This window comes from Poecilia reticulata, chromosome 21, assembly GCF_904066995.2.
Source record: "Poecilia reticulata chromosome 21, P_reticulata-male-v2, whole genome shotgun sequence".
Classification (NCBI taxonomy): Eukaryota; Metazoa; Chordata; class Actinopteri; order Cyprinodontiformes; family Poeciliidae; genus Poecilia; species Poecilia reticulata.
Window position 1 is genome coordinate 7679308 of NC_088850.1, and position 24074 is coordinate 7703381.

The window sequence follows — 24074 nt, forward strand, 5'->3', positions numbered from 1 at the left end:
ACTTTTCACTTACATACGTATAATATAAAGGAAAAATTTCTCAGCAGGAGTGGCTAAAATCCAAGAGCACAGTGAGTTAATGATTAGAGAGAAATAGGTGTTATGACACACAACTTAGGATCAGGTTAGAGGAAAAGAAATTATGCAAAACATGAATTCAAAGCAACTAACAAGACCAAAATATGAAATCGGAAACTGATACACATGGAAAGAAGAGCAAGTCGAAGCAAAACCCCACAAAATCTCCAAACCACGACAGAAGCCTAAAAGAAATCAATGTTGGTAACAGTTGTTAGATTAAGAATACAGTACAAATATGTCTTTTGTCTGTTTTCTGCTTCTCGGCCTGGTTGTAAACGTTGGGTATCCACCAGAGGGAAATGCTCCAGTTCTCTTATTTCTCTCCTTGAGTGAGCCGAGAGTTCGCTTCTTTTTTTTCCACTCTGCGGTCTCTGATTCCACACCAATGTTTGCCCTGATTTCTGTCTTATTTCACAGAGCTCGCTCTACCTATGCTCGGGGGCTTCGACTGACCCCCTCCATCGTCAAAAGATGTACAGTAAAACCGTATCCTTCCCCACCAGCACCAGTGGCAGAATTGTCTCAAGGTCATGTTATTAAGTTTATAGGTATAATTTTGATAATCAGCTCTTCTATTGGACAATCCCTCAGCTAACTAAGAAAGTAGTTAGCTACACATATGATGTTACAGATCTTTGCCTTTATTTTAACATTATGATTTAAAATATGCTGTTCCAGGAATCTGCAGCGCATTAGTATGTAAAGTTATTGTTTAATCAATCATTTAATCAATTTGCTGAAGTTTTTCATCAAGCTTATTGCATTCTGGTCTTTTGTAACCATTGGACAGCACACAGTTTTGACCAAGAATGTAATCATTCAGTTTATTTAAGGAATTGTTTATGCCCTTCATGTAATCAATAAGAAGTCCTTGCAGTTGACCTCAGCAGAATAGCTTGAAAAGGACTTCAAAAAGGTATGTCTTAAAAAGTAAAACACACCAGAGGAGTTCACACTCTTTAGCCTTGCGAGTCATGTAGCAGAGAGTAAATGACCACAAACTCCTCAGAGTGTTGTAGCTCTCTGGCAACCTTACCTTACCCAAGAACACCACTGGGTTTGTGAAACATGTCCAACAGAAACGGCTCTTTCTGAAAACACCGAAACATCACTCCCTACTTGCATCATCATAATTCTCCATAGATCTACTGAGAGGTTCTGAGGTCCTGTATCTTGGCGCGTTGCTCCAGTTTCAATACAAACGAGAGACGGCCCTGGAGAGGATAGTGAGAGAAGCTGGGAAGGTCACTGAAATGTCACAGCCCTTTGTCTGGGGCCATGACGCTGGAGGAACAAGTTTTTATTTATTTTTTTTCCCCATTGATTCCTCATTTCCTTCCTATGAAGTTTTTAAACTGTTGCCATCAGGCAAATAATGCTGCAGAATGAAAAGCAGAACAGCCTCACAGCTGCACAGCTTTCAGCCTGAAGTTCTTAGAACCTTGCAATTATTGTACTTGTTTTATGTTTCTTATAATCTTTTTTAATAATCGGGGATTTTCCGAGTAAAACGATAACCTCTTTTTGTTGTGGTCTATTTACTTCATAGCCAAATAAAAAATGCATTTCATTTAACTTGACTTAAGACCCCACCGCCATGTTTCATAGACCTTGTTAAAGCCAAGCTCCTTTGTTTCTGAGGTGGACCTCTCTCTCCTCAGTCTTGAGAATAGTACTTAAGATCAGGGTTGTAATGAAAACCAGGTTCCCTGCTGGGAAAAACTCTTGTAGCCGCTTTCACGGACATGGATTATGCCTGGTCCTAAACTAATTTGCCTTTTCAGTGGATAACTCTGTTGAGAAATCTCTTTAGTAAAGGACTGTGAGTAACTGGCCCCTCCTCTCGCTCTCTCTCTCCTCGAGTATCTATTCTTTGGATTTTCTCTTCCAAAAGCACAAACTTGCTCCATCCCCTGTATCATCCCTCTCTCCTGTTGCAAAGCGATTTTAATTTAAGACTACTTGTATGGCTTGTGCTTATTCATCATCTTAAATATCCCTTAGCCCTCCTCTCTCTTGGCGTAGATTATTCAAATGACGGCTCCCCCATATTTGGAATTTGGCTGTAGACATATCGGCCCATAAATTGTCTCGATCTGCCACTGCACTCCAGATGCAAGGAACTCCAGTGATGTATGCTCTTGTGTGTCATAATGCACTATTATTCCATTTTGGACATGCATGTGGGTGCGGGGTGCGTATTAGCAAGCCAGATTAGAGTCATAAAACTTGGTGCAGAGATGATGACATTTACCCCCTGACTGTAAAACCTCCACAGGCTGATTGTGCTCTCACACTGTAAATTCAAAGCCTGCCGCAGGGGAACCGAGACAGGATTGTGCATGCTAATGATATGTCAGGTTTGTGTATATAAGGCAATTCAAGCGGGGCTTTTTGTTCCTCTGTGTTTGCATGCACATTAATCCCATTTATGTGCTGCAATATGTTTGAGTTTGTTTATCCACACTTTAGAGCAGCTAACATGAGATACATCTTAGTTCTGCATGGGTGTGCAGAGAGCAGTCTAAGCTGTGGTTTTGTAGTTCTTTTGCATCTGCCGTGAAACTGCACAAGAATCCTCCTTTTTTTTTTTTTTACAGCATGTCTGACTTCATAGCCCAACCGGTATCTCGTCAATCCATCATGGGGGCTCGCAAACAGGTTGTACAAGTGAGGGGAGAAGGGACAAAGAATGACATTGACAGGCAAGTTGCTGCAGAAAGTCTTCCTATTCCAGGGACAGCAAGCTGATTGCTGATAGCAGATGTGTGTCTAATTGCTGCGGGGTTGGGCGCCCTCGATGCGTCTCTGTTTCTTCTGTCTCTGCCTGCCAGAAAGCTAAGCCCCCACCAGAACCCCCCAATCACTGCCTTAATTAGAGGCCTTATCTCCGTCAATCACCGTGCCTTTTTGCTCTCCTCTGCAGCCCACTGTAGGCATAATAGCGTAACAGGCCTGGCCAGGATGGCAATGTGTCACACAGAACGAGTAGAAATGGGGAAAAAAGTGGGAGAGATAGTTTAAAGAAAAAGTGAAAGAATTTTGAAAAAGATAAATGGAGAGCTTTTTGTGATTTTTGGTATTCATACCACTGGAACGTTTTCATATTTCGTTACACTAGAACCACAACGTTTAGTCACTTTAATTAGGATTTTTATGTGACAGACAAAAATGATGTAATATCTTACAATTAGCATCAGACAACACTTAATTCAAATTATTTACATAGACTTTAATATGTACATTTTCTTTTTGTTTTGCAACTAATTATGTATTTATTTTTCTTTTTTTACATATAAAGGATCTAGCTGAAACCTTCGCATCATTTCTGGCATGGACAGAAATCTGATGCACTAGCAGCATCTGCAAACGGTGATGGATGATACGGCCACTTGACTGTCCCACTGGGGATTCATTTTTGCTTAAAAAAAATGAAAGACTATTATTGTTTTCAAGTCTTGCAAAAATGAGTTAGCCTATCACCTTAAAGCTTTCCAAGCCTAAAATACCATCTCAGCGCAAAACGTGGTGCAGAAAGCACAGACGCCCCAAACGCTAATAACAGCCTCCACATTTATCAAGGTTCCTGAAACACTTAAAAGGTAAATAGATAAAATAGCACTTTGCCTCAGCGTTTGTTGAGTAACCCAAATAACAGATTACGAACAATGAATGTCTTTGTTGTGGAGCTCTGTCGAGTCAATGATTTGGCCGTATTTTTATACCGAACATGCTGCTTACGTTGACGTTGTATAGCTTTTGATTAAAATGCGATTCATTCTGTTTAATTACAGACCCTGCAGTTAATGCGATTAAAAATTTTAATCGAGACCCACCACTACTTAAAACAAAAAGGTCATTAAAGCACAACATGCACTGAGTATAGGGGGCTGAGCAGAACTAAAGAAACTTGGTATGCATGAATGCGCATGAGCATTTGAGCCTTGCATTTGGGTCAGCTAACGTATTATTAGTGTTGCTATCTTTGGCTATTACATCTTGCATAATTGACTGATAAAATGTTGAAGCCCATTCAGAATTAACTAACTGGATTACTTCAAATATGCTTAAGTGCTGTCAGAGTTTTGAATCTGGCTGCATCACTGTTGGAAGAAAACCATCTCATTAGCTGCAATGAAATTCAATAAGGCTACCAGGGTTCCAGGGGCAAACTTTAATTGTATTCAGAGTGTGAACGAGTGAAATGTCATCCACTGACCAGGCAGCGCAGGCACAGATTTACGGAAGTTTTAAACCAAGTCACGATTCATTTACCATTAATAATGCTTGAGTGTATTCAACCTCATAAATGAGCTGGGTTTGGGATTTTATCGCAGTGCACCTAAGGCTTGACTCTTAACAACAGGCAGAATTTTATTTGTGGACGCTCCTTATTTTGCCTGGAGCTTGGGATTATCATATAAAACCATAAGGCCTGTGTAACTGTTGCCTGTATATAAATGGAAATTGTACTGGATCTTGTAGAAGGTATGCATGAACAGAAGCAATCAGCTATTGCAGAAATGAGCTCTCAGCTATGCTATTCCTCGCAAACATCCACTGCAATGTATGGGAAACAGAAGGCCATATAGGACAATCAATAAAAATATTTTCCACTGCTATACTAGATTTTCTACAACAATGTTGGTTTAGAAATGAGCAGAAAAGGAGAAGCAGCATTACTAAAGCTGAACTGCTCAATACCCCGTTGACTAATTTACACCAAATATGAAGATGTGGTATGGATTCACGTTGTTGACGTAGCTGGCTGTGTTGCAAAGTGCTTCCAGAAAAGAGTTTCATTCAGAAGTTTTCCATCAGGTTTTCTTCTGGTTGGATTCTTGCTGAGGACCTTGCTTGCATTCCTGTCTGTGTGTAACTTTTGTTGTTTTGTTTTATTTTCAGACATCCATTGTAGAAACTGACATTCAAAAAAAAAATCTATAGAAAATAGACTTTTTCTCAGTTTTTTTTTCTTTTCTTTTTTTGCATTTGTGCCACTCCTTGGCAGAAGCATACCCTGGGCAAGGAGCCACATCTCTTGCATTAGAAAACTCCTCTACATTCACACATCACTGTGGTACGAACTGTGCATTTGTCATAGACTTGGTTTATGTAATAAATGTAAAAATGCTTACGTTTATGGTTCTTAAACTTAAAAAGATTATTATAACTTATACTTTTATTTTATTTTAGATAAAGAGAATAAAGACTGTTAGTCCAAAGTACTCTTTCCAGATAGCATTTGTGTTACTTTATTTTTGGAAATTAAGGTCACAGAATAGGCACAGAATCCAAGTTGCTTGAGATCCATTTTAAAGTTTCTAAAGTAAGTGATGAATTTGGGAGTCACGATTTTTACTGGTATTGGTTTATTGTTGTTTTATAAGACAGAATAGTTCCAGTAAACATTAGGACACTTCTTCTTGCTTCCCTCTGCTGATGAACTTTGTGGAGACGTTTTCATTTTTCAATGATAATCTAGTTTATTTAGCTGCATCTGTGCAATCCACCTACCATCTGTCATCAATGAGGTCTTAGGGGAAATATCTAAATCATAATCAATATAGAGGTTTTGTTCCATTAACAATCAAATATAGATGTTTTTGAATAACTAATTTACAAAAAAAGTCAGATGGATCATTAAGGAACCAGCAGGCGAAGACGCGGGTCGGTGGAAATCTGATTTTGATATGTAATTGAGAAACAAAACTGTGTTCCAGTTAATAAGGTAGCCACATTGATTTAGACATGTGTGAACGAAGGAAAATAGATGGGGGGGTTGTTGAGGTTAAGTGTAAGTGATAGGCACAAAAGTGCAGACATGTAAATGTGTAGCTGGAGCCCGGGTTAAAAAGGGAGGTTAGGCCAGAGGTTAAGAAGGCTGGAACAGGTCCAGCATGAGAGAAATATAATACAATAGAGTGAGCGAACGGGGAATCCTCCCTCTCCGTGTGTCTCATGCTGGTTCTTTCTGGGCACCTCTTCAAAATCAATTTAAGAAATTACCATTCAGCCAGAGTTCCGTCATTAGGATTTTATAATTTCATCTTCCTCCTCCAGTGCCTTTATCCCAGAGCCCCTCAGTTCATCTCCGCAGCACAACCCGGGTGAATAATTAACCGCAGCCGTGAGCAGAAAGACGATGAGTGACACAAGCATTCTATCACTCGCGCGCAGCCGTCCACCTTCACCAGCACCGGCGGCTCGCTTTTGAGTCTCTTTCTTCTGTTTGGTTTCTTTACGGCTCAGCTCAGACCTGACATGTCTCTAGCTCGTGTGTAAACATGTCAACACTGTAAGACACAAGCGCAAGTTATCGCGCGCGGAACTCATATTCGGCATATCGTGTTTACGCACACTTGCTATCTGTCAGTCAGGAGAGACTTTTTGCCCTTTGTGATCCTCCTTTGTTCTTCAAAACGATCTGTGGGGGCCATGCTGAGACGAGATGGGGCCCTCGTCTGCCCTCTGTTTCATGTTGCGTTGAGCTCTATAAACCAAGGTGGGGTAAAAGTGAAAGGATGGAGGAGCAACTGCTTGCAAGGGGATCACAAGGTGAGAGTCTTAGCCAAGGTTTAGCCTCAAGACCTGATGTGGTGGGCGGACATATTTTATGAGAATCAATACGAACGCTCAATCAGATTCTCTGCAGTCCCAGCTATTTCCATACCATCAGTGTTGGCTGATTCTTTGTACAGAACAGACTTTATTCCGGGGTTCATTCACATGCAATATCTTCTGTAAATAGGGGACATTATTTCACATGTTTTGCAAAAATAGATTTTTCATATATTCCATCTGCTTTTGATTTGCTCAATAATTACAGCATGTCTAAACTGGTGAAATAAAGAAATGAGTCAGTGTCATGCCCAGAAAGATACTGTACGTGAAACCAATATAATGATAGTTTGGTCTTTGTCCTGTTATTGCTTAATCATAATTGTTAATTCTTGCATGCATCTCACCTAAATTCCGGCTGCTTATTTGGTAATGCTTTTGTTTTATCTCTATTAATCTGAGTTTATAATTTCTTTTGCATTTTTTCCTCTATGAACCATCAGATGCACAGTCAGCGACTGTAGTTATTGCAGTGATTATTCAGACTTTAATACCAACAACTATTGGACATGTTTCGTTGTTTAAGGTGTTTTCTTGGTTTTCATTTTGCTGAGTAATTTTTTGTATATTCACTTCCATCAGATTGCGCCTACTGTTTCAGTTTGTAACTTCCAACACCCGTTATTAATCAACAATCAGCATACCTGCTACTTGCTCAACAGTCACGTTCTGAGTATTTATACTTCCAGCTTTAAATCCCCTGGTTTCCAACCCACTACTTTTGAGGTTTGCTTGTTTTTTTTGTTGTTGTTATTTTACTGTGCTGTGGATTTGAAGATTTTAGAGTTCACCATTTTAATCTAATTGATGTATTTTTGCCTCCTGCCTGTATTTAAGACCTATCTTGCTTTCATTTTGCGACTGGCACAAAGAGCAAATGGCTATTCCTAAGCAGCACAGTTTTTATTATATTTGTAAATAGGAAAACATGAATAAAAGGGCATACCAGAAAAAAGAATAACTGCACCCAACTGAAAGCTTATTTCCTTTTCTCACATTAATGAGGGTGCTATGCTGCAAATGTGTCATTTAGCTGTAACACTGTGGGAAATGCTGAAAGTAGGCAGTGAAACTACTAAAGAGCACTTTTTTTTTGTCTTTTTGGATAAAACTTTTGGATTATTTTAAAAGCCATGCACAAATGCCAAATAAACCTAATTCTGCTGTGCGTGATCTAACTACATAGGTTCAGAAGTTGGGTAAAACCATTGAACTTTAGAATAAAAAAACAGTATGTCTTACAAACTTTTATCTCATTTTTAGAAATAAACATTTCAACTGGAGAAAATGAACTCAGGATGATAAAAGATTCTTTAAACCCCATGCTGCTTTCAGGCTAACAACAAAAAAAAAAGGATTACATTTTAAAAATAAGATTAAGAACATCATGTCTTTCAGACTTGGAATGGCCAAGTATGACATTTTCACAATATGAAAATTTAAGAGTTAAAAAACACATTTTTGCTGTATTATGGTATTTCTTAGCCATAAAATGGGCTGAACAGAACCTGTACTTTCTGAGGAAACTAAAACAAGCATCACACCCAAGCCTCCTCACAATTTACAACAACTGTGGTGGAGAGTGTGTATCAGCATGATACTTCAACTGCAATATGACGTGTGAGAGGTCTTTGCTCAGAACAGTGAGGGGAGCTGAGGATGTCATTGGAGCGTCCTTTCACTCTTTCCAAGATCACTGTTAGATATGCAGGAGGAGGCAGGGCTCTGAGCATCGCAAGACTCTGTCTCCTGGAACATTTTTGATATCCTGGATTATACAAGTTTAGCTGAAAAATTACCGAAAAATTACTATCCCGGATTTGCTTTTTAAGAGATATGCTACTATCTTTCACATGTTTGGCTTAAAACAGTGTTCCTTTGACAAGGATTCGTGGTACTCCTTTAAGGGAATGCAAACTGGCATATGTGCGTATTAAAGCAAAAACTGCACCACCCCAATTATTTAAGCAACTGCATAGCCGATGCTCAAAAATATGTCTCCTGGTAAATCATTTCAAACCTGTTCTAGTCAAACATATCAGAGCTGATGAAACAGAAATTCTGATAAGACTATCCTTGGCTTGACTTCAAAATTCTATGTAATTAAGGTGACAATCGACTTGTCACTGGTGATTTGTGTTTCCTTTTAGCTTCCACACCATGGCTTATTTCGCATTTGTCAAAATGCGAAATAACTCTAAACAACCAACGTTGTCTTTTTTGTAGGTGAAAAAAAAAGTGTACCAGTCTATTTCAGCCAGTTGACCAGCAGTATGCAGCAACAGGTCCTGCATTGCTTCCCTATTCCGGTCCTTCAAGCACTTTTTCTGGCATCACATTAAAGGACTTTAGAGAACAGGAAAAATGCCATTTTGAAACCATGGCTTTTTAAGACATTGGTATACATAAATACAGTTCTCTAACCCTGAAAAATCTAATCAACTTCTGGTTAAATATGTATAATGTTTATTACCAACAAGCAACATTCCCAGTGAATTGCTATCTAAAATAAAATTGCTTAAATCTGTCTGGAGCTCTTGACAGATTTGTTTTCAACTCTCATTTCTTATAGAAGGCATTCCAATAGCAGAAGTAATAAAAAGTTTTAAGGATGAGATATTGGGTTCCCTTTCGGTTTGCTTTTTGTAGTCTACTCAACCAGTGATTGCATATAAGAGGAAAATATGTGTTTGCAATAATTTTTCAGTGTGAGGACAGAAAAGCTGAGAATTTGCTAAATCTGCCTGATTGAACACACCGCTCTCAGACAGAGTTCACTTCACTTAATCAAAGCCAGTTACAGAAACGTTAGGCCTGTAAGACACGTGTAGAAACTGTTCTACATATTAGTTTTATTTGCCACAAACTGGGTGGAATTTGCTGATTGGAAGTGGCATGCAATCGTTCTCAATAATTCGCATTCCCCAAAGAGTTGACTAATTGGAACCATTAAAATCTTGACACCGGTGGTTAATTTGTTTCCCTGTGTTTTATAGCGATCATTTATCCCATCGGAAAGCCCAGATGAAGCATGAGGTGATTACTCCGGTAGTCTGTCGGAGTGGGTTGAATAAGGAACGCGCAGGCCAACATCTCACAGTTCCCAAAATCCCTCATGTCATCAGTCGCTGGCGTGTTTTTGTCACATGTAAATACCGGGTCCAGATTAATCCCGACAGCGAACAGGGTCTTTATGAGTGCACAGAGACCTTAATGGGAGAACAGTCAACTTGACCTTTCGGTGAATTCCTTCAGGAAAACACAGGGAAATATCCTAATTTGAAAGAGATGGAGCTGCTAGGAAAACACACATTGATTGTGTGGAAACCACTGCTGTCCACACAGCTTGAAGGAGAGAGGTAAAACAGGGCAGGTTGCACAATAATCATGAAGGACAGACCCAGCATCCTTAAATGCTACATGATCGGAATAGACGCTGTTTCCCTAATTGGGAGGGTCAAAACTTAAAAGTGGAATTAGCTCATCGTCTGTAGTTTAGAAGAAGTTAAACAAAAACCTTGAGGACAAGATTATACAGGATTGTCCAGTTCCAGTTGTCTAGTTCCATTTTCCCAGCGGCCGTTGGACAAGAATCCACCCTAAACAGGACATTTAGCCCCAATTCCTTAAAAGGAAAATCTTGTACACCACAAACCGCAGTGTGAATTTCTTTACTATCTTCCCGATGTACCTTTTTCACCTTGGTTTCTGTTTTGCTTTTGTTTTTTTGAAAGCCTGATTTAACTTTAAGGAAAGTTTGGAAAAGAAATGAACAATTCATCAGAGGAAAACCTTGAAGGTCTGACGGGTTATGATGCCATAGAAGTGTCTGAGAACATTTAATAAAACAGTTTACTCTCAGCCTTGGGTCTCATTGTGTCTTCTGTCAGTGAACCAGACAGGGTCCCTTGACCTGTGCTTTCTCAATGTTCTGCTCCTCAGTTCAATGGACAGAGAGTCTCTGCATAACATTTGTTCAAATTGGCCTGAAGATTGTCTCTCCAAAGAGGCATCGGCTGATTTTACCGGTGCAGGAAGCTTAGCAGTACCTTTCTTTGCAATTTGTAGCTGAAAAATCAGCAATTTCTAAAGCTATATTGAATTAAATTAAAGAATATTGTAAATAAAAATAACAGCACTAATTTTAACCAAGTGGATCCAGGGTTGATTAGTCTGAACAGGCACAATTTCTGCATCATGTGGGTTGGCTGGTCAAAGATTCATCACTGTGTTCGTCTCTCTGGCTCTCTCCGCCATCTGTTCTTCATCATTCTGACTCAGTCCATTCTCTTCATCATTCTGATCCAGCTTTCACAACACACAGAAATCACCCAATAATGTAGTTATCAGGAATTGTGGGGTTGGTCTTTATGTGTTTGGCCCAAACTATCATACAAAGACCAGTTGGATCGGTTTTCCATCAACTTGTCCAATGCAATTCAATATTCTTAGCACAGAAATCGCATGTTAAAATTCAGCTTACCGTGTTTTATTCTTCACAGAAACCTCATTCGTTTTAAAAAGCAATACATTTTTACAAAGTATTTCAGTTTCTTTAATCATAACTGCTTTATATTCAAACGTTGCATTTGGACAATCTCAAGAGCACAGTGAGATAAGAGAAATATCTGCCACCGTACGAGCACGAGTATCTTCAAGGTCACCTTTTATGTGTTTCTAAACACTTTATGAGCATCTCATTGACTGCTTGCTTTTATGCTCTTTAACAAGAGACCACAAAACTGCTGGGTATGTATTACCTCATGATTTTGATCAGTAAGGAAATCCTTTATTGTACCATGAGCTGGACAAAATGTTCACAATAATACCAGTAGTACCATAGGCAACAACTCTTACAGGTGAAATGACTCCAGCAGCTGCAAAAGGCCAAGGATATATTCTAGAGCCAGTGGGTTGACCATCCAGAGTGTGTTAAATTCAATCACCCACTTTATCCTTTTAGTTTCCTTGTCATCAATTGATAACTTAATTCTTCTATATTGAGTTTCTCCTAAAGTATGTTGCTTCACCTTGCTTGCTTTCATGTTAACTCTGTGAGATTTATGTACTTGGCTGTGTAGCTCCTACAATATCACCTCAGGAAATATCCAAAGGTTTACAGGTGGCAACTGAACAGCATTATTTTTCTCTATAGCAGTGTCTCCTATCCCTGGTCCTCCTGGCCCAATGCAACACGTGTCTTAGATCATTCCCTGCTTTAGCACACCTGATTCAGATGATTGTAAATCAGAAAAAGCCTCTTAATCAGCCATCAACTGCTTATAGGGAAACATCTAAAACTCGCAGGACTGTGCCTTGAGAACCTGGATTGAAAAACACAGATCTGTAAAATAAAGCTACCCTAACTGAACCTTCAGTAATTGTATTTTATATGGTGTAGCATATTCATACTGTCAGCCCAGTTGAACCACACTGTTCCACACAGTTTCAAGTCGAAAGGGGGCAACAGTGTGGCGGTTTGTACATTCTCTGGTTAGATAAGAAATTAAGTAATTTCTTACCAGGATGTCGAGTTTTTGTGTCCTTTTGTAAAATCGCCTTTTTAAAAAAGTTGGAAAAATGTATAATGCTAAACGAGCTACTAAAGTTCATCTTAAATTTTTGAGTTATTAATCCCCATCATATCAAACATAAGAATTTGGTAGTTATGGAATAAGAAATGCAAAGGATTCCGTTTAAATTCAATAACGTATAATAAAAAAGTATCAGTCAGAATGAATGTGGTTTAATTCTCTTGGTCCTACATTAGGAAAGTACAGATCCTGTTAATATAGTCTGGTCGGATTTTAGAGTGCCTTCATGTTAGCCTGTTGCTTTATTTAGATTTTGTGCAGTTCACAAATGCAGACTCCTGAGTTTTCACAAGCGGAATTGCTGTCGGTATGCTAAAAACACAGAGCAGACCCACGTGCATCCCTGTGCAGAAGTGTCAGCTTGTAGCACTTCACGGCTTTTGACAGAGAAATTGTAAAACTCGCAGAGCTCGGTGATGCAAAGCGCCGGTCAGCCTCTGTTCACCCTCTTAACTCCTCTTGACCAGTTCTGATGTAAACACTGTGGCAGATGAGCTCTTGCTTGACCAACACAATATGTGGTCTGCCTGCCTTTTGCAGTGATGCAACTCGAGGCTCCTTGTAAGTTTTCAGCCGCTTCTTTGGATTTCCAGCGAGTTACATCACTCTGAGTGACTGCTGTGATTGGGAATGTGAGCATTTCATTACCGTCACGCTTCAATTATTGGTGAGAGATTTAAAAGATATATGGCAGTCAAGAGAAAAGCCTACTGGAAGACTCAGACATTTGCACGGCTCCGTAGAGGTTTTTGAGGCAGAAAAAAATTCATTACTACAAAGTTTTAATGATTGCGAACAGACGGACAGGGAACATAGTTGATATTGATCTGCTGAGGCTAAGAATAATGCTCAAAGGCACCAGGCTTCAGGGAGCGGGCTGGCTGGGTTTCATTAAGTGTAAACATTTTCAAGGCAGAAGTAGCCTGAAATGAGAAAATTCTGAGCCGCGAGAGATGAAGGTGAGATAGAAAGTCAAAGGCGAAAAAAGCAAACAATTCACGATCTTTGCTTTTATTCCTCGAGCCATCTCTTTGGACTTCGCAAGCAGCTCTGAATAGATGATAGAGCCTTTCAGTTACAGTGCCTGGTTCGGGGCCCGACATGAAATTATGGGCAGTAGCCCCCGGTGGACAAAGATGAAGCACCAACAACTACCTTAGCTCTGGTTCCAGCAACAACACCTACATAAACAGCCTATGTGGGCTTTTAATAAGTCTTTCTGCTTTGGTTTGTTGTGTTTCAATCTGTTTGGCAGATTGGCAGGCCGCTACCTGCTGACACACATCGCTGTGATGATAATAGCATTTGACTTTGTTGGTGGGCTTTGTGATGGGCAAAGCGTGAACTGCTTCATCTTTGTTTATCTTTTCTTTTTTTTTTTTGCCTAATTGCAGAGTACAGTGGCTTGCAGAATGCCTATTAGTCCCTTGCTGAGTTGAGAGACAAGCCAGCACAGAAAACGAGAAAAAAAATCCAAACACATTTTTATGTAGACAAACACTAATCCATTCCTATTGAGAGTTTGCAATGTATAAACATTCTTGTGATTATCCACATGCTCGCTTGGGCTGCGTAGGGAAAGAAGGGAAAGATAAAATGGACGAGTCTTTTGTGTTTAAGCCCACACGCCGAAAACAAAGAAGTACACGTGAGAGTATATCGCTCATGAGTATTTGTGTGTGTGTCCTTGGATTACTGCCTGTTGGTGTTTAAATACTGTTGGAAAAGACGAATGGGATGAAGAGAGAAAAAAAGGTGAGGTAAGCAGAGATAGGGGAAAAGCAGTAACAACAACGGTGGAGGGAGGAGGTCAGGGTGAAAAGGACTCCCCGTATCTCCAGACTCCCCATCCACTGCTCAGAGGCAGTGACACAGCGGCAGCTTCCCCTGCCTTTCACGGCTCAGTCTCAGTGATTTGGAGCTGAATTTATCCCCCCAGCAACAAATACTAGCAGTCACTTTGGACTTATCAGTCCAGCAGTCGTGACTTCAACCTGGCAGAGGCTGTTTGCCCTTTCCCCTTGTCGGGATTGATCTGTATCAGTGATGATGAACACAATAGTCTCACCTTCTGGGCTGAAGCTTATAACCCGGTGGTAATAATGTCCAACAGAAGGGGTCAGGTGGCCCCCATACATGGGGGTCAGCACCTTACCATGGTCATTGCTTCCCTGTACCCTCACCAGGGCAGTGTATTTTGAGGGCTGGCAAAGGCCTGCGGGTGACAAAAGAGAGGGGAATCTGCAGGAGAATGAGACACGGACAGTTGGCTGATGTTCTCTGCGTGTATATGTGTGTGTGTTTGTGCTGTAATTAAATCATGGGAGTTTCTGTGGAGCACATGGCGCTTAGAGGAAGCATGGGTGCTGACTTAATTACAAGAAAACAGAGGAAACTGTGATTACACACAATCACACCTGCACAGCACCACCAGTTCTTCCACAGGGTTGTACAAACACGGTTTACTACAGGAACAGCTTTAACTTGGTCTAATAATCAAGCTCAGAGTTCTTACTGCAAATGGCGCCCTATCAGAGTTTAGTGTTTATTTGCTTTGAGGCAGGAATGTAAAATTAGCAGTCATGCCAACGTGGTTGTGTACCAGCAAAGATACCATGACTGCGTTATTTTTGTTTTTCCAAGTTATCCATCCATAGTCTGTTTTTCTTGTGCTTGCAAGATCTTTGGGTTTCTGGTTCCCATTTTCTGTGGTTACTTGGTGAGAGGCAAAGTATTCCCTGACGGGGTGTCCATTGAAGGGTAACACACAGGACAATCAATCATGCACACACAATTTGGAGAGACCAATTAAAACAGGGCTGTCCAAGTGCAGTACTTGAAATTTACCATCCTGTAACCTTGCGTTACCTCCCTTCTTCAACACAAGCCTCTTCAACCCCAATAAAGGCTATCATAAATGAGTGTTTAATCATTTAGCAAAAAATAAACATTATTTGCCTGGAATCTTCTCTCACTGCTAAGTTAGCTGCAACATTACAAGGATACTTTCAGTGGAAAGTATCTAAATAATAGCTCTTCCTGTTCTGTTCACTTAGATCCCTAATTAGTGCAATATTCAATGATGGAGTGGACAATATGAAAATTGTCTGAGCTATTTTTTAACTTGGTCATTAAAAAGTTTCAAAATATACTTTGTTTCATTCAGAAAATTACATGAACATATTTTTTTCTCTTTGTTTTTTATAAGTATACTTGCATATTTATATTTCCAGTAGCGTAAACATTACATTAAATCAATTTTCAAAACATGAAGCTGACTGTGTGTTTCTATGGTCACTTAAATGACCTCATTTAAAGATTGAAAGTCAATTATCCAACATCCATGCAGGAATTTACAGATTTGCATTTCTTACCCACAAACATTAGAGCTGCACTAGACGGATTTGATGAGAAAATGTTTATTTTGATTGCTGACTCTGATTTGGGTTTTTACGGCTCTTTCCATTTGAAATATGATACAGGGCTCCTTAATGAATCACCCTTTCAAAAATAATGCATTCATCTAATTTATTTTTTCCTCATTCTTAATGTATTAGATCATCGGCAATGTGGCTATAAAGATGTGCGTTACATTGACTATAAAGCAAAGACACCCGACCACATTTTGTGCCAAGAAGGAAAAGACAAAGAGGCCTGGAGGATACTTTCAGCACAATTAAGCCATGTATCTTCCAGCTGGGTGAAATTATCACATGTAAATGAACAAAAAGCCGTTGAGCATCGCAGTGGGTGAAAAGCATATAGCGGTACAGACAGACAAAAGGTGAGCTTAATTGTTTGAATACACACGCAGCTTCAGAGTTGCCGTCTCAGACGACGACACAACCCGGCGACACTCTCTGGGTCACCATAAGATAGACACACTCAGATTGCGTACCGCGAGCTGCGCCTGGCTGCCTGTCAGATCAGCTAGTTTTCTAAATGATCTCATACTCTCTTGCTGCTTAACTGGGATGACAGCATACAGATGAGGCCGCCAGAGGGCCAAGTCTAGTTTGCCAGCCTGGGACCAGGAAATAAACACAACTGTCACTCACATGCCAGCAGCACACCAGAACAGCGTCCCAACACTTATTCACGTCTTTATATTTGTGTGAACCTTTAAATCAGACATTTGTAAAGCTGTGATTATAAGCATGCAGGCTTCATCATGAGATTTTCAGCTCTGGTTGCCAGTTTACAGGAAGGTGAACCTATCGTCATTAACTTTTTTGTTTTTTTTGCACCCTTCCTTTTACTTGCAGTGTTCTCTGTCCCCCCTGAGCAACATTACCGTCCAGCTACATGCTCCCAACACTGTTTCACAGTGGTGTTTTTTAGATTGATGTGCAGCTTTTGATACATGCCCATCTCTGTGTTTTGCATGAAGGTGTAAAGGTAAACTCTTAATCTCATCTGAGACAAAACATTTCCTGTGTACTTTAAATGCCCTCTGATAAACAGTAACTTTGACTTTTTCAGGTTTTCTTTCAACTTACCACTCTTCCAAAAAGCCTAGATTTTTAAAGTGAATGAGTAATAGTTGTCCTGTTGAGAGAGCCAACCACCTTAAGTGTAGATCAATGCAGCTCCTTCATAGTAACCATTGGCCTCTTGGCTTTTTCTCTGATCAATGCTAACCTTGCCAGGTCTGTCAATTGTGCCATATTGGCCACATTTTCAGGTCATGGATTGAACCTTGCTTTTGCTTTGAGACGTATTTAAAGTGTTGGGTATTTTTTACGACTTTGCACTGCTTCAAGCTTCTCCTCAACTTTATTTTTGGCCCGTCTTATATTTGTTGGTCTTGATGCTGTTTCTTTCCTGTGTTTGCTAACAAACCTTTTGAAAGCTTAATTTATAGCATGTTGGAGAAATTAGCTGGCACATGAAGGCAATTTGATGCACTGAATGTTATTTTTGGTGTATTACAATAGTCACTTTAACAGCCATTTTGTATTTTTATTAAAAAAATCATTAAAAAAATGTCTTCCTTTCTGTATACTTATAATGTAATCAAGCCTCCTTATTTCCACTGTTAATTTCCCAGAACCGCAAGGCAAAAAGTAAAAGGCACCAACAACTTCTCGGAAAAATGAATTTGATGTTTTTCTTTGGAGAAAACAAACTGAAGGAGCTTTAAGCCTTGAGAGAAATTCAATAAAAATAAATAACCTCATCAACCTATTAAACCATTGTGAAATGCAACTTCATTAGTAAGTGCAAGTGGTCCAAATGTTTAGATTTTTTTTAAAATTATATTCCTTTATCTTCATTATTTAGCCAGTGCACATGGAATACTTGATCAGCTAACACCGGACACACTGAAGCACTCCACACATGGAGGGTTGGTGAAGAGGGTGCTTCACACTTTCTATGTAAAAAGGAGTAATGAGAGCATGTGAAGGCACAGGATTCAGTTGAGTAGTGAAGCAGCAGGGCTTGCAGCAAAGATCGTGTAGATCACTGACAGCTTATGTACGGTGCCATGATTGAAGAGATGCATAAGACATATTCTGCAGTCGGGTAAAATGCCATCCGGGCAAAGTGGTATTAAATTGCTTGTGTGAACAAACTTTCATAAAAAGGTTTAATTCTTTTTTTTTTTCCTTCAGATTTGTTTCATCGTCTAGCACTGCGATTAATCACGATTAATCACTATACTTAACTTTTATAAGCTTGAAATGTAAAAATGCACATTTAAAAAAAAAATGTTTAAGAAAATTGGTACAAAAGCCACACATCTGAGTTTTTCAAGTTTTCATATTCAGGAAGGTTTTTTTGAACATAATTTAGAAATGCTAACTATAAACTGGTTGTGTGTCAATGGAAGGATAGTATAAGTTCTGACGGCTCTGTTGATGGATCAATGTTGGTAGCTCTGCTGCTTTGCAGTAGGAAGGTCCTCTGTTCCTCCCACATTTCAAAAGCATGACTGTGAAACAAGTAGACTGGGAGGAACCTGTCCTCCACAACCCACTAACAAACAAACTGGGCATTACATCACATTAGTGCCGAGCACTTTGATTTTCTTTTATATTTTTGCTATTCATCATTGCTGTTATTTCATTAAATGGTAATAACTGTACTTGTTAACAGCCTTGCATGCCAACTTTGTTTTATCTAGCCTAGTGCATCAGTCATACAAACTAACATTGCCTTTCTAATTCCCTAGTACATTTTTTTTTTTTTAAGAAAATATTTAAATATCCCCGTTGTTCCAGGATCTGTTGTCCTTTGTCATGTTTTTCAAAACACCAGCAGGTAAAGAGAACATGGTCTTACATGTAATTATGTGATCCACCATGTTGTAACTACCTCTGTTCCAGTCATAGCAGCAATCGCCTCCCATGACCAGACATTAAGAAATTACAGTCCCATCCATCATGCCACCGTTACCGTATCTCTACCTGCCTGTGGTACAAAGGATGTTATGAATGTTCCTGTACTTCATTGACTGGTTACTCATAATTTCCTTAATGTTTGCCAGTTAAAACTTCTGAATTCAAACCTGTAGTAAGTGCAAAATGCATTCTGACAAAGACCTGGTCATGTTAATATTATTATTATTATTTAGTTTGTTACGGCATCAGTGGGCCCTGCCCTCTTTTTCCTTGCAGGGTTCTGCAGTCAGGCCCTGCAGGTGTTGGGTGTTCCTCTGATTGGCGTCCTGCAGCTTTAAAGCTGCTAGGCGTACAGCAGAGGGAAGGCTTTTCCCTTCCCTCTCCTCAGATCCCCACTTGGTTTGGTTTGTATCTTTTGGTTGAGTTTTGTTAGGTTTTGCATTCGCTCATTTCTGGTTATTTATAGGTTTTGCTCTAATCTATTTTGGTTTCTTATTTCAGGCATTTCTTTTTTCTTCAGGGTTATTTCTTTCATATAACTTAATAAATTCTACTTTCATTTACACATTAAATCCTTGTGTGGTCTCCATTAATGTTGCCCCATCAAACGAGCCTGGTGGACGTAACATTGTGGGGGCTCGTCCCTTCATGGTTGCCATTGTGGGAGCTAATTATGCTTGATTGGCCTCATTGGTGAGTTCAGGTTGCAGTTACATGCCCCTGACTTTGGTTTTCCTGTACTGCAGGTTATTTGGCTAGTTTAAGGAATTTTACCTTACTAGATTTTGGACATTTTTGATGTTTCATGTTTGTTGCTGGAGGTCCATGAGGATTTTTGTTGGTAGGGGAGAGAGGGTTGTGTTTTGAAAAAAGGTAAGTGCTGTCTGGTATTTGTTTGTGGCAACTTCATTTTAGATTACCCTGTTTGTTGTTTTGGTTTGTTATTTTTGGGTTGGACTCTGGGCTGAGGGCACCGCCGTGGTTTGCTGCCTGAGAGGTCTTGGCCTGGAGGGATTTGCTGCCAGCGGTATCTTGGTGCTTAAAGTGACTTGGCTCTTGGAGGAAGGCCTGAAGACTAGGCTAAGGTTAGTCAGGGTTTTTGGCACTTAGTTAGTGGTAGGAAAATGGAGGTTTGCCATTTGTTTGTACCAGTCATGCACTTCCTTGTGGTTGTTTAAACAATTGGGTATATTTTGACCTGTATTGTTTTTTTTTTTTTTTTTGAAAGTGGGGTTGTTGGGTTAGTTTGGTTTGAGGATGGACGTTGTGAGTTCTTTCTTGTCTTCTCCAACATTAGAACTCTTGGAAAAGCTTACAAAGGAGCAGATTCGTCAAGTAGCTGAACACTTTAAAGTTGATCTTGAAGATGTAAAAGGATTAAGGTTACCTCCGCTAAGAAGTTTTTTAAAAGACGAACTTGTAAAACTGAATGTCTTTCCTGTCTCTCTTTCAGATGCTGATGTGACAGATGAAACTTCCCTCGGTTCAGTTTCTTTAACTGGTGCTCCAAATGAATTGTCGAGCTCAACAGTGTCTCAAGCTTCTCAATTAAAGTTTCAGTCGAATAAAACTGAGATGGAAATGCAGTTGGAGTTAGAAAAATTACGACTAGCACATGAGCTTGAGGAGAGAAAATTAGAGTTACAGGAAAAGCGGCTAGCATATGAGCTTGAGAAAAAACTAGCTTTACAGGAAAAGCAGCTAGCACAGGAACAAGAAGAGAAGAGGTTGGCACATGAGTTGGAGGTGAAGAAATTATCTTTGGAAGCTGAGCGCCTGAAGTTGAGGTCTGAGGGCAGGTTAAGTGGTGGATCTGTTAATCTGTCTCAAGGTGGTGATGGGTTTTCTGGACATAACTTGGTTAACATGTTGAAGCTGTTGCCTAAGTTTAATGAAAGAGATCCTGATGTGTTTTTCTCTTTGTTTGAGGACATGGCAGAGGACAATGACTGGAGTGATCTAGATTGCTCCATGCTGCTGCAAAGTGTGCTTGTGGGTAAGGCCCAAGAAGCATATGTTTCATTAACTTCAGCTGAAAGAAAGGTATACACATCTGTTAAAAAAGCTGTGTTGAAAGCTTATGAATTGGTTCCTGAGCATTACAGGCAACAATTTAGGAGCTGCAGGAAAGCTGAAAAACAGTCAAACACGGATCTGGTCAGAGAACTAAACACCCAGTTTTCTCGTTGGTTATCAGCTGAAGGTGTGGATGATTTTGAATCACTTTGTGACTTGATGGTGTTGGAACAGTTCAAGAACATTATTCCAGAACGGGTGGCTATATATATCAATGAACATAAAGTAAAAACTGCTGCTAAAGCTGCCGTCTTAGCAGACGAGTATGTTCTGACCCATAAAGCTTTGAGGGATTCTCATTTGAAAGGTGACCACAGCCTTAAGGAATTTCATTATGACCGGTTTCCTGGTAAAAATGGATTGGATCATACACTGAGATCTAAAGCAGACTTGGTTTGTAACTATTGTCGCCAGAAGGGACACTGGAAAAATGAGTGTCCTCTGAATATCAAAACTAAATCAAATAGGGGCAAACGGGATCATCGAAAACCTGTGGCTTTAGCCAGTGTTACACAGTTGCATTCAGTGGAGTCTACACCGCTACCTAAAGTTGAAAGTGTAAGACCAACTGTCTTAGCTGCACCTCTTGACTTTCAATCTTTTTCAGAACTGACTGATTCAGATCCCCAGAACTTTGTGAAGGATGTTGGACAAGATTACGCTCCTTTCATCACACATGGGTTTGTTACTCTGAATGGAAGTTCTAATAAAGTGGCTGTAAAGATTCTGCGTGACACCGGAGCATCTGAATCTTTCATCTTGGATTCTATTTTGCCATTTTCTTCATGTTCTGATACTGGTCGTAGTGTCTTAATTAGAGGTATTGGGATGGAAACTTTCTCTGTGCCTCTCCATAGGATCTATTTGCAGTCAGAACTGGTACAAGGAGAAGTGACGATAGGTGTTCGTCCTTCTTTGCCTGTGGAAGGGGTGTCTCTCATTTTAGGAAACAATCTGGCAGGTGGACGTGTGTGGCGAGATGTTGCACCTCCTCTAGTGGTCCGAGCGTCTCCATCTGTTTCCGTGTCAGACAAATGTGCTCAAGACTTCCCTGAGGCGTTTCCAGCTTGTGCAGTAACTCGTGCCATCACTCGTGCTTTGGCTGATAAGGAGGTTGAGTCTGGTAAGCCTAGTTCTGTTGAGAAGACTGCTTGTTTGCCAACTCTTCCTGTTCCTTTGTCACTCAGTGAGTTGATTGCAGCCCAACAGGAGGACACAACCTTAGCTGTCCTGTTTGACCAAGTCCAGACAGCTGAACAGGACACAAAAACATCATGTGGGTATTTTCTACAAGCAGATCTGTTGGTACGTAAATGGTTACCCTACAGTGACAGGGATATTGTTGGTCCAATTTATCAAGTTGTTGTTCCAGTCAAGTTCAGAAACCTTGTTTTGAAAACTGCTCATGGAGAATTGTCTGGTCATTTCGGAGTCAATAAAACTTATAATAGAGTTTTACATCATTTTTATTGGCCGCGTCTGAAAAAAGATGTTGCTGCGTTTGTGAAAACCTGTCACACTTGTCAACTAACTGGAAAACCTAATCAGACGTTGAAACCAGCTCCACTTTTTCCAATACCTGCTGCTGATAAGCCTTTTGAACACTTGATCATTGACTGTGTTGGCCCACTGAGTCCTTCAAAGTCCGGATCAGTGTATTTACTGACGGTTATGTGTAAAAGCACTCGTTATCCTGCAGCATATGCTCTGAAAACCATTACAACAAAGTCGGTGGTCAAAGCTTTGTCTAACTTTATTTCAGTGTTTGGAATCCCAAAGACCATTCAGACTGACAGAGGTACCAATTTCACCTCACGCATGTTTGGTGAGATTTTGAAACAACTAGGTGTAGTCCATCAACAGAGCAGTGCTTATCATGCTCAAAGCCAGGGGGCACTAGAGCGTTTTCACCAAACCCTGAAGGCTTTGTTGAGGGCATACTGCACAGAGTTGAGTAGAGACTGGGAAGAAGGTCTGCCTTGGCTACTTCTGGCAGCTCGTGAAGTTGTACAAGAGAGCACAGGGTTCAGTCCAAATGAACTAGTGTTTGGACATCATGTGCGTGGTCCTCTTGCTATTTTAAAAACCAACTTGGAGAGGTCTGAGCCACCATCAAACCTGTTTGACTACATCAATGGTTTTCGTCGCAGACTTTTCTTGGCTGGCAAACTAGCTTCTGAGAATCTTAAAAAGGCTCAGAGGAAAATGAAGCGATGGTTTGACCAGAAAGCTGAAAATAGAGTGTTTCATCCAGGAGATAAGGTGCTTGCCTTACTTCCCATTCAGAGTTCACCTTTCCAAGCAAAGTTTTATGGTCCGTATTCTGTGTTGAGATGGGTGTCACCACAGGACTATGTGGTTTCTACCCCAGACCGTAAACGACCAACTCAGCTTTGCCATGTGAATTTATTGAAGCCTTACTTTGGTTCTACTTTGGAAGAAAAAGATGTGAAGGCAGACTCGAGCTGCAACACAGGTTTGGATGAGGATGTGCAGACTCCAGATGACACAGTGTTCCAGCCCAGACTTAAAAACTCTGAGATGTTGTCTAACATACAGACATTATTGAGTCATTTGTCTGCAGAAAGAAGTGAGCAGTTGAAGCAGTCCATTATGGATTTTCAAGCCTTGTTCAGTGACATTCCAACATGTACCAATTTAATTGAGCATGACATAGATGTGGGAGATGCGCAACCCATCCGTCAACATTTTTATCGTGTGCCTCCTGAAAAAAGTAAGTTTTTGGAGTCAGAAATTCAGTATTTGCTGGACAATGGCCTGGCTAAACCATCTTGTTCTAGTTGGTCTTCGCCATGTTTGTTGGTTAAAAAACCTGACGGTACTTTTAGATTCTGTACTGATTATAGGAAACTGAACAGCATTACAAAGCCTGACTCTTACCCGCTTCCTCGGATGGAAGATTGTGTCGATCAGGTTGGAACTGCAAAGTATGTGAGTAAATTTGATTTGCTCAAAGGTTATTATCAAGTACCCTTGTCTGCTCGAGCCCAAGAGGTGTCTTCCTTTATTGTACCATCAGGATTATACTCTTACACTGTAATGAGTTTTGGCCTTAGGAATGCACCTGCCACTTTCCAACGGCTGATGAATAAAGTAGTGGCTGGTTTGGAAGGTTGTGCTGTCTACTTGGATGATGTAGTGGTCTTCAGTGACACCTGGAATGAACACGTGCTGCGTATCCAGAAGTTGTTTCAGTGTCTTCAGGATGCTCGCCTAACTGTGAACTTAGCTAAATGTGAGTTTGCAAGAGCTACAGTGACTTATCTGGGAAAAGTTGTTGGGCAAGGACAAGTGAAACCAGTAAGGGCAAAAGTCCAAGCCATTGATGGTTTCCCAC

General features: G+C 40.2%; 1 protein-coding gene and 1 long non-coding RNA gene across 3 annotated transcripts in view; one reads left to right on the plus strand and one right to left on the minus strand.

The window, feature by feature from the left end:
* The window catches only part of LOC103457386 (uncharacterized), a 28414-nt gene extending 17851 nt beyond the window's left edge, over positions 1–10563 (plus strand). The window contains exons 3-4 of one of the 2 annotated variants that reach the window (XR_532428.2): positions 499–567; positions 947–10563. This is a non-coding gene — a long non-coding RNA (uncharacterized LOC103457386). Of the gene's footprint in view, positions 1–498 lie in introns of both variants that reach the window. The other variant, XR_014085616.1, reaches the window with a different exon arrangement.
* tmem121ab (transmembrane protein 121Ab) overlaps positions 1–24074 on the minus strand; it is a 70079-nt gene that overhangs the window by 35515 nt on the left and 10490 nt on the right. The gene's annotated exons all lie outside the window — the stretch shown is intronic.